The following is a 13,338-nucleotide window of genomic DNA, read 5'->3' on the forward strand; positions in this document are numbered from 1 at the left end:
GAATACTTCCCCCATGACTGGAGTGCCATGGACTCTTCCTTTGGTCTCCCAGCGTTATATCCCCGACTAGAGGGAAGAGTTAACCAACAGTGTTTGTCCCCATCAGGTGCCTGGTGTCCCTGATACTCAGTTCCCTGGTTGCCTTGCCAGCTGCGTCCTAATGGCCAGTTAGCTGCTTATCGAATCAAGCTGTGTTCTGTCCTCTTCCCAGTTACTTCTGCCATTCCCAATATTTCTTTTTGTTTGCTTTTGAGTGCTGCACCTAACCCAGTAGGGTCGCAGCACCCTGTGTGTCGCCTTTGTATTGCCTAGAGACGATGAAACTTATATCTATCACTCTGTGTGTATAAGAAATGTTACCTAAGATAACAAAGGACTCCCATGTGTAGTATTATTCTTCCTCCATAGGCCGTTGTAATTAAAGGATGCCATTCTAGGCATGAGCTCTGGGTTTAAAAGTTACCCACTGAATGGAATTGGCTATACTGTAGAGGATGTTATTACCAATATTTGTTAGCAATCTTAAAATAATTTTGGCCTGGGAAGTCAGAGTTTTAAAGTATACCATGCAGTTTGCATGCAGCCCTTTCATGCTGCCTGGATTACCATACCATAAATGTCATCTACACATCAACTGACTGATCCCTGTTGCGCTGCCTGCAGTTACTCACCTGTTATCAAGGTAAAGCCCTTAAGTAACTCATGTGCTGGATTAGCAATACTAGCCATGGTTGTGGGAGGGTAAAGTATGTTGGGCTTTCTCTGTAATCTCCCCATATGCACCAAATGTGCTCCTCTCTGTCCTCACTGTTATGTGCAGGCATGATCAGATCCTCTTCAGCCTCCCAGTGTGTCATTTACCATCATGGATGTCATAAATGAAAGGAACAGGGGAGACAGTCATACACCTATTTTGGAGGAGTGCTGCAGCACACTGTCACCAAATGACAACAATTGCTCAACCAATGCCCATTACAGCTCACCCAAGAAAGTCCAAATGTTTGTTACCGTTAACCTCTCCAGGGTGGCCTGCGGGCATGTGCATGCATACCTTCCGCTGCAGCAAATGACGTGGCTGACACTATACCCTACATACTTACAGAGTACCTCGAATTGTTATGTGGTACCACCAAGCACCAAATTGCAATTGTCGTGTTCAAACCCCTTAGCTATAACCGGGGCTGCTCAGAAAACTCAGTGTTACTAAGAGAAGCTATCATAATGCAATCAGAAATGCTACTACACCTGATAATATAAGCACAACACCCCGTGTTCCGCACTAGGGCCACCGGTCTCTGTCTGGGTGCTCCTATGGCCTCTTCAGCTGCCTCCTCGCTGTGCCACTGTGACTAACTGTACAGTGAGCTAGTGTCTCCACCATACTATCCCTTCAAATGTTACGCAGGACAGAACAGCCTCATTCAGTGTGAATTAGGGATATAAAATGCTGTTATCAACAATATCCCAGTTAATACCCCATCCCTCACATGCTGGTGTCTAACTTTCCATACCAACTGAGTTACTGCCCTACTGCCATAGTATGGCCGAGTGGTAGGTCTCCTTAGTGCTCAAATATGCCATGGAGCTGGTAACATCAAATAGGACCCTGCCATCGCTGCATGATATACACACTGTGCCCGATAACCATGGGCCCTAATTGATTGCTGCTGGCCCTTCTCAAAGCTGTCCGTCTGTTGATTGTGCTGCTCAGACATCATGTCAATTACCAGCTTACCCAAGCGAAGCCCTCCTTTTCAAAAGATGTGTCTGCATGGACTCTGTAAAGTCTTCATTAATGTGCTCGTTTCCATGGTGTCCCATTATAGTAGTCACTCTCCTGCCCCCCTCAAACTTGTCCGCTACAACACATTTCCTCTACCGCATGCAGACAAATATTCGTATGTGCGTTGACCCTCAACAGGCTGGCCCAGTTAATCATTAACCATCCGGGCCTACCTTTCCATGTTCCTGTCCTAGCAGTGGTGATATACTCTTGTGGGTAAGGGACAGGCCAGCGCAAAGCTCTATGCATATCTCTGTCAGTTTATGCAGCACAAGTTCACCGTGACTGTATCAGGGCACTTTCCTGCACACTCATTATCTAATACAAAGCACTACACTTGTAAGCATTGGGGGATTAAATAGTTGTCCCAGCGTTAAGTCAGAGATTACACGTCAAAGGGGGTTAAGTAGTGTAGGAGTCTGGCCTGGTTTGTAGTGGGTACCAAAGGTACTTATACCTTATACCAGGACCAGTTAGCCCTTATTAGTGAAATGTGGTGAGTGTCTAGAAGCCAGGCTGTCTAGGGTTAGCTGTAGCTGAGCAGCCAAGGCTTATCCAGGACACATGCAAAGCTCATTCAATACCACTGTAGTCACACAGTACTTACACACATAAAAGAAAATAGTGTTACAAAAATAAAGGTACTTTATTTTGGTGACACAAATGCCAAAATACCTTAGAGACTATGGGCCAGATGTAGCAAAGTGTTTGCGCCTAGCAAACAGTGAAAAACTCCGTTTGCGAGACGCAAAAGCCTCTTTGCTATGCAGAAATGCATTTTGCGAGTCGGATCCGACTCGCAAAATGCATTTCCGACTCGCAAATAGGAAGGGGTGTTCCCTTCCTATTTGCGAATCGCAATGCAATGCACTTTCATTTGCGACCGCAAAAGCGGTCTCAAATGAAATCGCAGTTACCATCCACTTGAAGTGGATGGTAACCCAGTCGCAAACGGGAAGGGGTCCCCTTGTGATTGGAAAAAAAAATATTTTTTCAGGGCAGGCCTGCCCGGAAAAAAAACGAAACTAAAGGTTTCGTTTTTTTTTCCAAGTGCAGCTCGTTTTCCTTTAAGGAAAACGGGCTGCAGATGGAGAAAAAAAAACGGCTTTATTAAAAAGCAGTCACGGACATGGTGGTCTGCTGACTCCAGCAGGCCACCATCTCCGTGAGTGCCCATACTCGCAATGGGGTCGCAAACTGCGACCCACCTCATTAATATTAATGAGGTGGGTCCTTGCGACCCCATTGCGAGTTGCAGAAGGTGTCTGAGACACCTTTCTGCATACCAAATTGCGACTTGCAATTTGCGAGTCGCACGGACTCGCAAATTGCAAGTCGCAATTTGGTTTCTTCCTACAGGCCAGATGTAGCAAAGTGTTTGCGCATCGCAAACAGCGAAAAACGCCGTTTGCGAGGCGCAAAAGCCTCTTTGCTATGCAGAAATGCATTTTGCGAGTCAGATCTGACTCGCAAAATGCATTTCCGACTCGTAAATAGGAAGGGGTGTTCCCTTCCTATTTGCGAATCGCAATGCAATGCACTTTCATTTGCGACCGCGAAAGCGGTCGCAAATGAAATCGCAGTTACCATCCACTTGAAGTGGATGGTAACCCAGTCGCAAACGGGAAGGGGTCCCCTTGTGATTGGAAAAAAAAATATTTTTTCAGGGCAGGCAGTGGTCCAATGGACCACTGCCTGCCCGGAAAAAAACGAAACTAAAGGTTTCGGTTTTTTTTCCAAGTGCAGCTCGTTTTCCTTTAAGGAAAACGGGCTGCAGATGGAAAAAAAAACGGCTTTATTAAAAAGCAGTCACGGATATGGTGGTCTGCTGACTCCAGCAGGCCACCATCCCTGTGAGTGCCCATACTCGCAATGGGGTCGCAAACTGCGACCCACCTCATTAATATTAATGAGGTGGGTCTTTGCGACCCCATTGCGAGTTGCAGAAGGTGTCTGAGACACCTTTCTGCATACCAAATTGCGAGTTGCAATTTGCGAGTCGCACGGACTCGCAAATTGCAAGTCGCAATTAGTTTTTTTCCTACATCTGGCCCTATACTCCTTAGGAAGTAAGTAATATACTCAGTATATACACAGGAATGCAGAAATTGCTGTAAAAACAGTTAGAAAACAGTGCAAATAGTGAAAATCCCAATAGATAGGAATGGGCCTGGGGGAACACAAACCATATGCTAAAATGGTGGAATGCAAAAGTCGTTTTCCCACCTAGGCAAGTCTAGTGTGTAGGGGGGTGCTGGGAGTGTAAGAAAACACCAAAGATAAGTAATAGAACCCACCCCAGAGCCCAGGAAAGCAGGAGTAAATCACAGTAAGTTTCCTAGAACACAAAATAACACATGATAGAAGATTATGCAAGAACCAGAAGAGACTGCAAGACACCAAGAATGGATTCCTGGACCTGAAGTCCTGTGGAAGAAGAGGACCAAGCTCAAGAAGCACTGAAGAGTCCAGGGAAACAGGAGCCCCTGCTAACCCGGGTGAAGGTGCAAAAGAAGAACCACTAGTGAAGAAGAACAGTCAGTACTGCACCCAAGAAGACTGATGTAGGTTCCTGGTTGTGTAGATGATGTCCCATGCTGGATGGATGATTGTAGTCTGGTTTGTGTTGCTGGATTCCGCCAACAAGCCTTTTCACACACAAAGCACACGGTTAACGGAAAATGGCGCTGCCCAGGACCAGGAGGGACCTGGTGGCCTCTACCCAGGAGGGGGAGACAGAAGGGGCTCTCAGCAACTCAGAGAGCTCCCCGAAGACCAGGCAGCACGCACAGGAGTCCCACAGCACGGGGAGAAAGAATGTGCAAATAGAGGCCCATGCAACACAACACAAAGGGATCCCACGCCAGTGGAGAACCACTCAGGAATCTGTGCATCGCAAGAAGGAGTGCTGGGACCTGAGCTGTGCTGTTGACGAAGGCCTTCTTGGAAGGTCGCAAACAAGCCTGGCAACTGCAAAACACGCAGTACTGTCTTGCATGGGGAGGCAAGCTCCTACCTCCAGCAAAGTTGGACAGCTGGACCTTAGGACCATCGGGACCACTTCAGTCCAGCACCTTTGTTCCTGGATTCATGCACTTCATCAGGAGAGGGGACCCACACCACTGGTCATCACTACAGAGAGGTGTCTGCTAAAGCAGGGAAGTGACTCCTTCACTTCAAGGGAGATTCCTTCATTCTTCTGGTGCAGGCTGAAGACCGGCTGCCATCTGAGGATGCACAACCTTGAAACAGTTGTAGTTGCTGGCAGGAGCAGAAGATACAATGTCACAGAAGTCATCTTGGTTTCTTTGTTGCAGTTTGTAGAGTTCCTGGAGGGTCCAGATGTGGTTTCGTCAGTATAAGATGAAGTAAAGGATGCAAAGTATTCCTGCTGGAGTCCTGCAATTCGAATCTGAGGAAAAACACCCAGGAGAGAGACCTTAAATAGCCCTGAAAGGGGGATTGGTTAGCTACACAGGTAAGCACCTATCAGGGGAGGGATCTGACGTTACCAGCTGGCACTGGCCACTCAGATGCTCCCAGAGTGCCCCACCACCTTGTAATCCAAGATGGGAAAAACCAGGGACACTCTGGATGAGCTCTGAGCACCAACCCTGGGGTGGTGATGAACAGAGGCGTGGTCATTCCTCTTTCCTTTGTTCAGTTTCATGCCAGAGCAAGGACTGGGGGTCCCTGAACGGGTGTAGACTAGATTATGCAAGCAGAGCACTATCTGTGCCCATTCAAAGCATTTCCAGAGGCTCTTGGAGGCTATCCCTCCCGTGCCTGTAACACCTATTTCCAAAGGGAGAGGGTGTAACACCCCTCTCCCAAAGGAAATGCTTTGTTCTGCCTTCCTGGGCTCGAGCTGCTTGAGCAACAGGAGGGCAGAAACCTGTCTGTGAGGTGGCAGCAGCTAGGGCTTCCTTGGAAAACCTCAGAAGGCTGGTATGGCAGTACTGGGGGTCCACTGTGGACCCCCCAGAGTGCATTGAATTATACAACCAATACTAGAATCAGTATTGGGGTACAATTCCCAGGTGTTAGACACCTTACATGGCCATATTCAGAGTTACCATTGTGAAGCTGGATATAGGTACACGTGTAAAATGGCATCCCCACACTCACAAAGTCAGGGAAAATGGTCCTGGATGATGTGGGGGCACCTCTGCTAGTGCAAGGGTGCCCTCACACACAGGTACTTTGCACCTAGTCTTCAGGGTTGGAAGACCTGACATATAGGTGACATATAAGTGAGCTGCTGCAGTGTAAATGGCTGTGAAAGGGTGCATGCAACATTTCAATCAGGCTGCGATGGCAGTCCTGCAGAAGCCTTTCTATGGGCTCCCTATGGGTGGCAAAAGTAATGGTGCAGCCCATAGGGATCCCCTGGAACCCCAATGCCCTGGGTACCTAAGTACCATATAATAGAGACTTATCAGGAGTGACTAGTATGCCAATTTGGGATGAAATGCTAGGTTACCAGTATGCAGTGACAAATTTGAGAGAGGAGAGCGATCATAAGTACTGGGGGTCCTGGTTAGCAGGATCCCAGTGACACAATCAAACACACTAACATCAGGCAGAAATTGGGGGTAACATGCCAAAAAGAGGGTATTTTCCTACAAGTAGGAGTGCCCAGCACCACAGGGTAGTGCAAGTCTCTCTCACTGCATTTATATAGCATTTATTGCTACTCACGCAAGTTGAGACATCTATACTCTGTATCAATCCAACCTTCCACCAACAGAAGGTGGCACTGCATGAGTAGCAGCCCTGTAGACCCTGTCACATTAAAATAATCAGGTATCTGCCAGAGCAGATACAGAGCTAAGTTAGACCAAACATTGCAGCAAGATAACACAGCTTAGTGGTTTACAGTCTCATGGTGCGCAGGTTCACATCCCAGTACGATGGACTTAACTTACTCAGTTCGATGTCAGCAGTCCTGCAACAGCTGGAAAACCATAGCATTGACACCGTGCCCGGAAGAGGCATAGATGCTCCGCACTGGTAATAGTACCCTAACTACTGGGGTGGTTATTGTTACTTAATGCCCTCTGGCAGCACACACTGTATTTGTGTTATTTATTTTAGGTCTTCAACATCTTTCTCAACGCCCCTTCAGTCCGTGTCCCCCATTTCCCGTAAGCACGCCAACATTCATCACTTTCCTCCCCCAACAGTGCTCATCTCCGGATCTCCTCGCAGGAAGGTAGGACACGTTTAAAGTACTTAATACAGGGTCCTAGCCTCCAACCCTCCCCTCCCCCCCAATTATAAGTGGGGAGTAACCATCAATTAAGAAATAGACCCAACTAAGCCTTTAATCATCTAGAGGTTATATAATAGGAACAGTCCTTGCTTATCTGCCTTTTTTTGTGCAGTCCAACACCACCAAGCCACCCAGTGGTTAATTTGTTAATAAAAAAAAAGTGCTGGTGCCAAAAGCTCTCCTTGGAAACACGTGGCAGCTGAATTTACATGTGCGAGCCTAGAATACTGAGGCAGCGTAATCCCTAAACCATCTTGGGCTTCTTAAATCCATACACAGCCACTCCCTGCCCCTTCATCTCACATTTGCAGCTTTCTGCTTTCTGTCTTTCTTTGCGCTGCCTTTCCCATATGTGTCTTTTCCTCACAATAATTGCCTGATGCAAAAAATACGTGCCAGCCCTCAAAATTAAATGCTGTTGGCTCCTACTGGCATCCACCGACTCAAATTAAGCTCTGAAACCAACCAAATGACCGATTTTGTGACCCCTATGAAAAATCTTGCAGTTGTAAACAATTAGGCCACGGGGGGCGGCAGAAATTCACCTGGAGGCATCGACGCCGCTCCATTTACAAATGTGCCAATGCTCTGCCTATTGATAAATGTGGTTCTTCTGTACTTTTACCTAGTGCGACTCAACGTACTGGAGCGCTTTAGATGAACCAGTTATGTTACAAGCAACACATTGGTTTTTATTCTTTTTTGCAGCCGCTGGGGATTAGGTGATTTGGGCCAGACATACAAGATGCTGCGCTAGAGCTCAGACTCAAACCTGGCTCCGCAACTGTAAAGTCGGTAGCTCTGGCTGGTGTAGTGTCAGCGGTGGCCGGCACTCCCAAATAAACACACAGGACACACTGGATAGATTCTGTGAGCAGCGTTAAGCCCGGAGGCTCTCTCGTGCGTCTGTCCACCGTCTCCTCTGACTGCCCCACCCCAACCACACCTTTATTTAATAACGGTCACATGACCAAGGGCGAGGCCCGTTGATGCTAAACCCGAGGGGGAATACCGTGAATGGACCCTGTTGCCACCCCTCCAGTCCTTTCCCATATAGTGGTGCCCAGCGACCAGTTACATCACTGGCGCAACACTACAGCTAGTTAGCCACAGCCTCTTACGTGGGGTTTCCATGCTATAGTGTTGGGACCCTAGGCCCCCATGCTACTAAAAGAGACGACACGGACACAGTTTCTGTGTCGGTGGAACTGGCCCTGGGCACGTGCGCCCGGCCCTTTTTATTGCCAGGGTCACCTGACCGGTGACGCCTGTGTTGGGTGGGTGTGGGGTGTATGTGGGAGGCCAGCCCTCAGCAGAGAGGCTGGCCAAACACTAGAACGTGTCCAGCAGGACACTACATTCCTCCAAAACTTTGTGGAACAAAACAAAGTCCAACCTGCAAGAGAAAAACACAGTAATAAAAAACACCACCATCAGTCTCTCGGCCTCGAGAAGGCAGGCCGCAGGATTGCAGTCGGCAGGTGCAGCTGGGAGCACACGGATCCTTCTGCACGGGTTCATGATTTAACCAATCGCAGCCGGGCACGAACACTGTGTGGAAGAAGTCCGGACTCTGACAGCCAGATGGTTGGTTAAGTGCCCACTGATGCGCTGTGGTTCAGTCCTGTGGGCACTCGTGGCAAGGCTGGTGGTGTTTACAGTTCAACTTGCTCAAATAGGGTGTATAATTCGAATTGGGTGTCTCATTCGAATTGGGTGCATCACGAGCGTTGGTGGAGTCCACTGTGAATCTGCTTGCCGAGACATCCTGGCTTCACGAAGGCCAATCCCTTGAAGATGGATGACATCTGTGATGGCGTGAAGTCCTCCTCTGAAACCTTTGTACATCCTGACACTCTGATGGCAGAGCTGCTGCCAGGCCACCTCTTGTTTGTGGATTCTTCACTATGGAACTTCCTCCAGGCCTTTTCGATGGGTTTGCCACGGGATTGGCATGGACTGTGCTGGGCTGCGTGTGGGCCATCTGCCGGCCGCTGCAGGCTCTCCGACAAGAGCCATTGTCAAGTCATTCGTGCAACCACAAGGGTGTATGTTTCGTGGTCAGGGCGCTTGCCGACATGGATCAGGTGCATGCGGGCTCTCAAACGGTCTTAGGGCAATTGTCTCTCATGTTGCCAGGAGGGTGTCTAGTTGGTGTCATGTTATTTCACTGAAGACAGTCTTGGTGTGCTGTGACCTGTTGGAGTCTCCATTGCACAGCCTTGCTTGTCTCCTTGACTTCATCGGTGGGGCAATGTCCAATCCTCTCTCAAGCTTGATAGGCCCCTTGTCTTGGTTGTCACGGGACTGCTTGTGGACTGCACTGGGGCTGCTTGTGTGCCATATAGGGCAGCTGCAAGACCTCCTAGGAGCCACTGCCTAGTCGCTCGTGCCATTACAGGGGTAGATGGGTCTAGGTCACGACTTGCTCTTGCCACCGAGAGCAGGATACAGACATGGCGAGCAGGTGGTCATTGGTTGACTGGTTCTTCAGAGCATTACAGCAGAGGTGTAGGACTCTAGTCTGGTTGTTTAACTGCTCCTTTGATGGATACTGTGATGCACATGGCAATGATGGTGCTTGCCATTTGGAGACCTGGATGACAAGTGATGTTGCTGGAGTGAGGGTGATTGGAGGGACTTTGTCATAGCTAGTGTAGTCTTTCTTTTCCTCATGTGCAGATGCTGGCAGTGATGCCATCTGGTTTAAGCAGCCGGTGATAGGTGGCTTGGATGGTCACACTTTGACGCGTGGGGCAAGTACGCGGTTCGCGCATGGTGTCTTACAATTGGCACTTCCGCCAAACTGTCTCCAGTGATGTCATCGCACCCCGGTGGCTGTCTTGTCTGTGGGTGCACTCTTCCTTTGTTGTGTGAGTCCTCCATCTCTCTACCCTGTTGATCTTCCATTCTTGTTCTTCTGTGGTCGTCAGGTGTGACAGGTGATGTCACACAGTCTCCTTTCGTCCTTCTTCATAGCGTGGTGCTGTGCCACGCTTTCTTCTCCTTTGTTGTGTGGACCTTTAGAAGGTCCTGTCCTGTCCAAGGACTAGGTGTTTCTCAGTGTTGCTGGGTGGCATCGTGCCACTTGGGGTGTGCGACTCTCCTCTTGCCTGTTGTGGGTCACTGCCGACTCCGTCTTGAGGCAGTATGGGGGAGGACACTCCTTGCTGAGTCTCTGGCCCGTTGCAGGGCAGTGACATAGGGTCACTTTATTTTCCGCTTCCTCTTCACTTGAGGGCGCAGTGCTTGTGCCTCAAGGCAGTGCTTTCTTGGCACTGTGTCTTGCTTGAACCTGGGTGTGCTTTGCAGGGTTGGTCGCTTCTGATGACCTCCTGTGTGATGGGCCAACGGTGGCCATCTTGTGTTGCTGAAAGGCCGGCTGGCACGGCCTCTTGTCCCGTGCATTATGTCACGCTCTCGGGTGCTCTCTCCAATTTCGCAGATGTTGCCTTAGTCGTCACGTTCTCTGGCGCAGCTCTCTGGGCATGTGACATAGGAGGCCATTACGACCTCGGCGGTCTTGCAAAAAGACCGCTGAGGCCGCGGGAGACAGATTACCGCCATTGCCGGCGGTATTCCTTGCTCCCTATTAAGACATTTATGCTGGGCCAGCGGACGGTAACAGTGTTACCGTCCGCTGGCCCAGCGGAAATGTCACATCAACATTGCTGCCGGCTCGTAATAGAGCCGGTGGCAATGCTGATGTGCAGCGGGTGCAGTAGCACCCGTCGTGCATTTCACTGCCCGAAATTCGGGCAGTGAAATGCTCGACGGGGCTATGCCTGGGGGCCCCTGCACTGCCCATGCCAAGTACATGGGCAGTGCAGGGGACCCCAGGGGCACCCCAAGTCCCCTTACCGCCAGCCTTTCAATGGCGGTGTTTACCACCACGGACAGGCTGGCGGTCGGGGACTCATAATCCCCAGGGCTGCGGTGATTGCACCGCTGCCCTGGGGATTATGACCGCCAGGCGGAAACCTGGCGGGAAAGTGGAGGGGCCGGTGGTATGGCCGTGGCTTTTCCGCCACGGTCATAATTGCTGGCGGAACACCGCCAGCCTGTTGGCGGTGTTACCGCCAACTTACCGCCGACCTCCAGGGTCGTAATGACCCCCATAGTCTTTTCTGGGCATCCTATGGTAACGCCTGGCATGTCCCTTTCTTGTCCTGCGGTGATGCCCATCACTGCTGGGGCATGTGGCGTTCTTTCGGCGATGGCAGTGGATGGCCGCCAGGGGCTGCGCAGTCCCTGCGCGCACTCTTCATGCCTTACGTGGCACTTACATCCATTTCTCATGGGTGCAGCTTGGTTGGAGCAGCTGCAGTCTTCTCCTTCCCTGTGCAGTGTCGTCCGCGTTGCGTCCTTCTTCCTCGCCGTTTCCGTCTTCTGCGCCATTTCCATCCAGGGGGGCACTCTCGGTCTGGAGCAGTCACTTTCTGAAAGTGCTGCTGTAGACTTGCCTTCATCCAATCTTGTTTTCCTTTAAAATAGAAATAGGGTGCAGAACCAACTTTGCCCACTGGATGCCAGCAGTGCACTTTTTTTCTAGCTTGAAGACAGTGTTTCCTGTTACCGGCCTGTTTGTTTTGAACCACACGCCGGTGAAGCCATGCTGCAGGAGGAGTTCACCAGGCCGGATGGGACTCTGGAGGGGGCTGCAAAGGCTGCATGTAAGTGTATTTGTATTTATTTTCTCTTTTTTCTCTTCTTTTCCTTTCCTTTAGCACTGCATAGCCTCGTTTGAGGAGGCATGCAGAGGGCACACATTGCAGTGAGAGGGGGTGGTGGCTCCGGGCACTGTTTTCCTCTCTAGATGCGTGTCACCACCTCAAAGCTTCACTCCACATGTTTTTGGGAGGTTGGGGGGGGCGGCTCTTGGCAATTTTTTCGTGTCCTTGGTGCGTGCCTGCACCATGTCGTTTCAAACTACTTTCGGTGCATATCTGCACCACGTATTCCACATTTCTTTCGGTGCGTGTCTGAACCAGTTAATTCGGTCCACACGGCAGCCTGGGGGGTAGCGGTTCTGGGCCTTTTCTTTCTTTAGTGCGGTGCGTGTCTGCACCCTCGCACTTTCCTTCTTTTGCGGCCACAGCAGGCCGTGTCGCGGTCTTTTTAGCCTTATTGCAGGGAGGTGGGGGTGGCCCTGGGCATTTCCTTATTTGGTGCGCAACAGCACCATTACATGAAAGAAAGGGGGAAAACGGCCCGTTGCATTTTCTTTATTTATTCTTTTGGTGTGTGGCAGCACCATATTCCTTCTCATACGCGGCCGCAGCAGCATGGCATACGCTGCAGACCGCATTACCTTCTTGGGGGCAGGGCCGGCCGGCCCCGGCCATTGCTTGGTGCTCTTTTTTTTTCACACTTCACAGCGCGCTTCACTCGACATGGGGGGGCAGCCTTGGGCATCGGTTTGTTCCCTGGTGCGCGATAACACTAGTGAGGCTCTGTTACAGCGGCCACGGCGGCTTTTATTAACGCTGCGGGGCATTTCCATGAAGTTCTCCCTCGCGCAGCAGGCTGACCTCATTTCAGTCTTTGGTGGGCTGGCACCATGTGTCTCGCGGCACGCTCCTCTGCTTCTCCTTCCAAGGCGTAGCCACATGGAGCTTTGCCAGCTCTCGCTCACACCTCACACTTTTACTGGTACGGCGGCACACTTCCTCACCTTGCGAGACAAAGAAAATACTTCTCCCTCTCCGCAGCACCTTCACTTTACCACGCTGCAGGGACGAAATGCTGCGCCGTATCTCGTGGTGGTCGTAGCAGACCAGGCAATGCGGTGTGGCAGTCAGCATCCTGGTACCGCCTGGTGCTGCAGCGGAACATGGGGGCACGTGTGGGCAACCATCTTCGTCGCCAATGTAGTGTTGGGGCCCTAGGCCCCCATGCTACTAAAAGAGACGACACGGACACAGTTTCTGTGTGGGTGGAACTGGCCCTGGGTACGTGCGCCCAGCCCTTTTTATTGCCAGGGTCACCTGACCGGTGATGCCTGTGTGGGGTGTATGTGGGAGGCCAGCCCTCAGCAGAGAGGCTGGCCAAACACTAGAACGTGTCCAGCAGGACACTACACATGCGAAGCAAAGAGCATACACAACTAAATTGTGCTTCCAAGAGGTATGCAGTAAGCGTAATCTAGCTTCTCCCCTACTAAGGAAGAGAGCGAGATGCTCTTCGATTGTCCGGGCAGTGACCTCTTCAGACATCGCAGTGAAAATATTGGCTCCGTACGTTTTCATCACTGTGCTAGTGTTCTGCACAATAATACCAC

At 50.5% G+C, this 13,338-nt stretch overlaps 1 long non-coding RNA gene across 1 annotated transcript; it reads right to left on the bottom strand.

Moving 5' to 3' along the window:
• Window positions 1-8,249: 8,249 nt before the first annotated feature.
• On the bottom strand, window positions 8,250-13,099 carry LOC138245613 (uncharacterized). Its single transcript, XR_011194152.1, has 2 exons — window positions 10,905-13,099; window positions 8,250-10,853 (listed from the first exon to the last, which is right to left on the bottom strand). It is a non-coding gene; the product is annotated as an uncharacterized lncRNA (long non-coding RNA).
• Between the last annotated feature and the right edge of the window lie 239 nt (window positions 13,100-13,338).

Source organism: Pleurodeles waltl, chromosome 7, assembly GCF_031143425.1.
Source record: "Pleurodeles waltl isolate 20211129_DDA chromosome 7, aPleWal1.hap1.20221129, whole genome shotgun sequence".
NCBI classification, from domain to species: Eukaryota; Metazoa; Chordata; class Amphibia; order Caudata; family Salamandridae; genus Pleurodeles; species Pleurodeles waltl.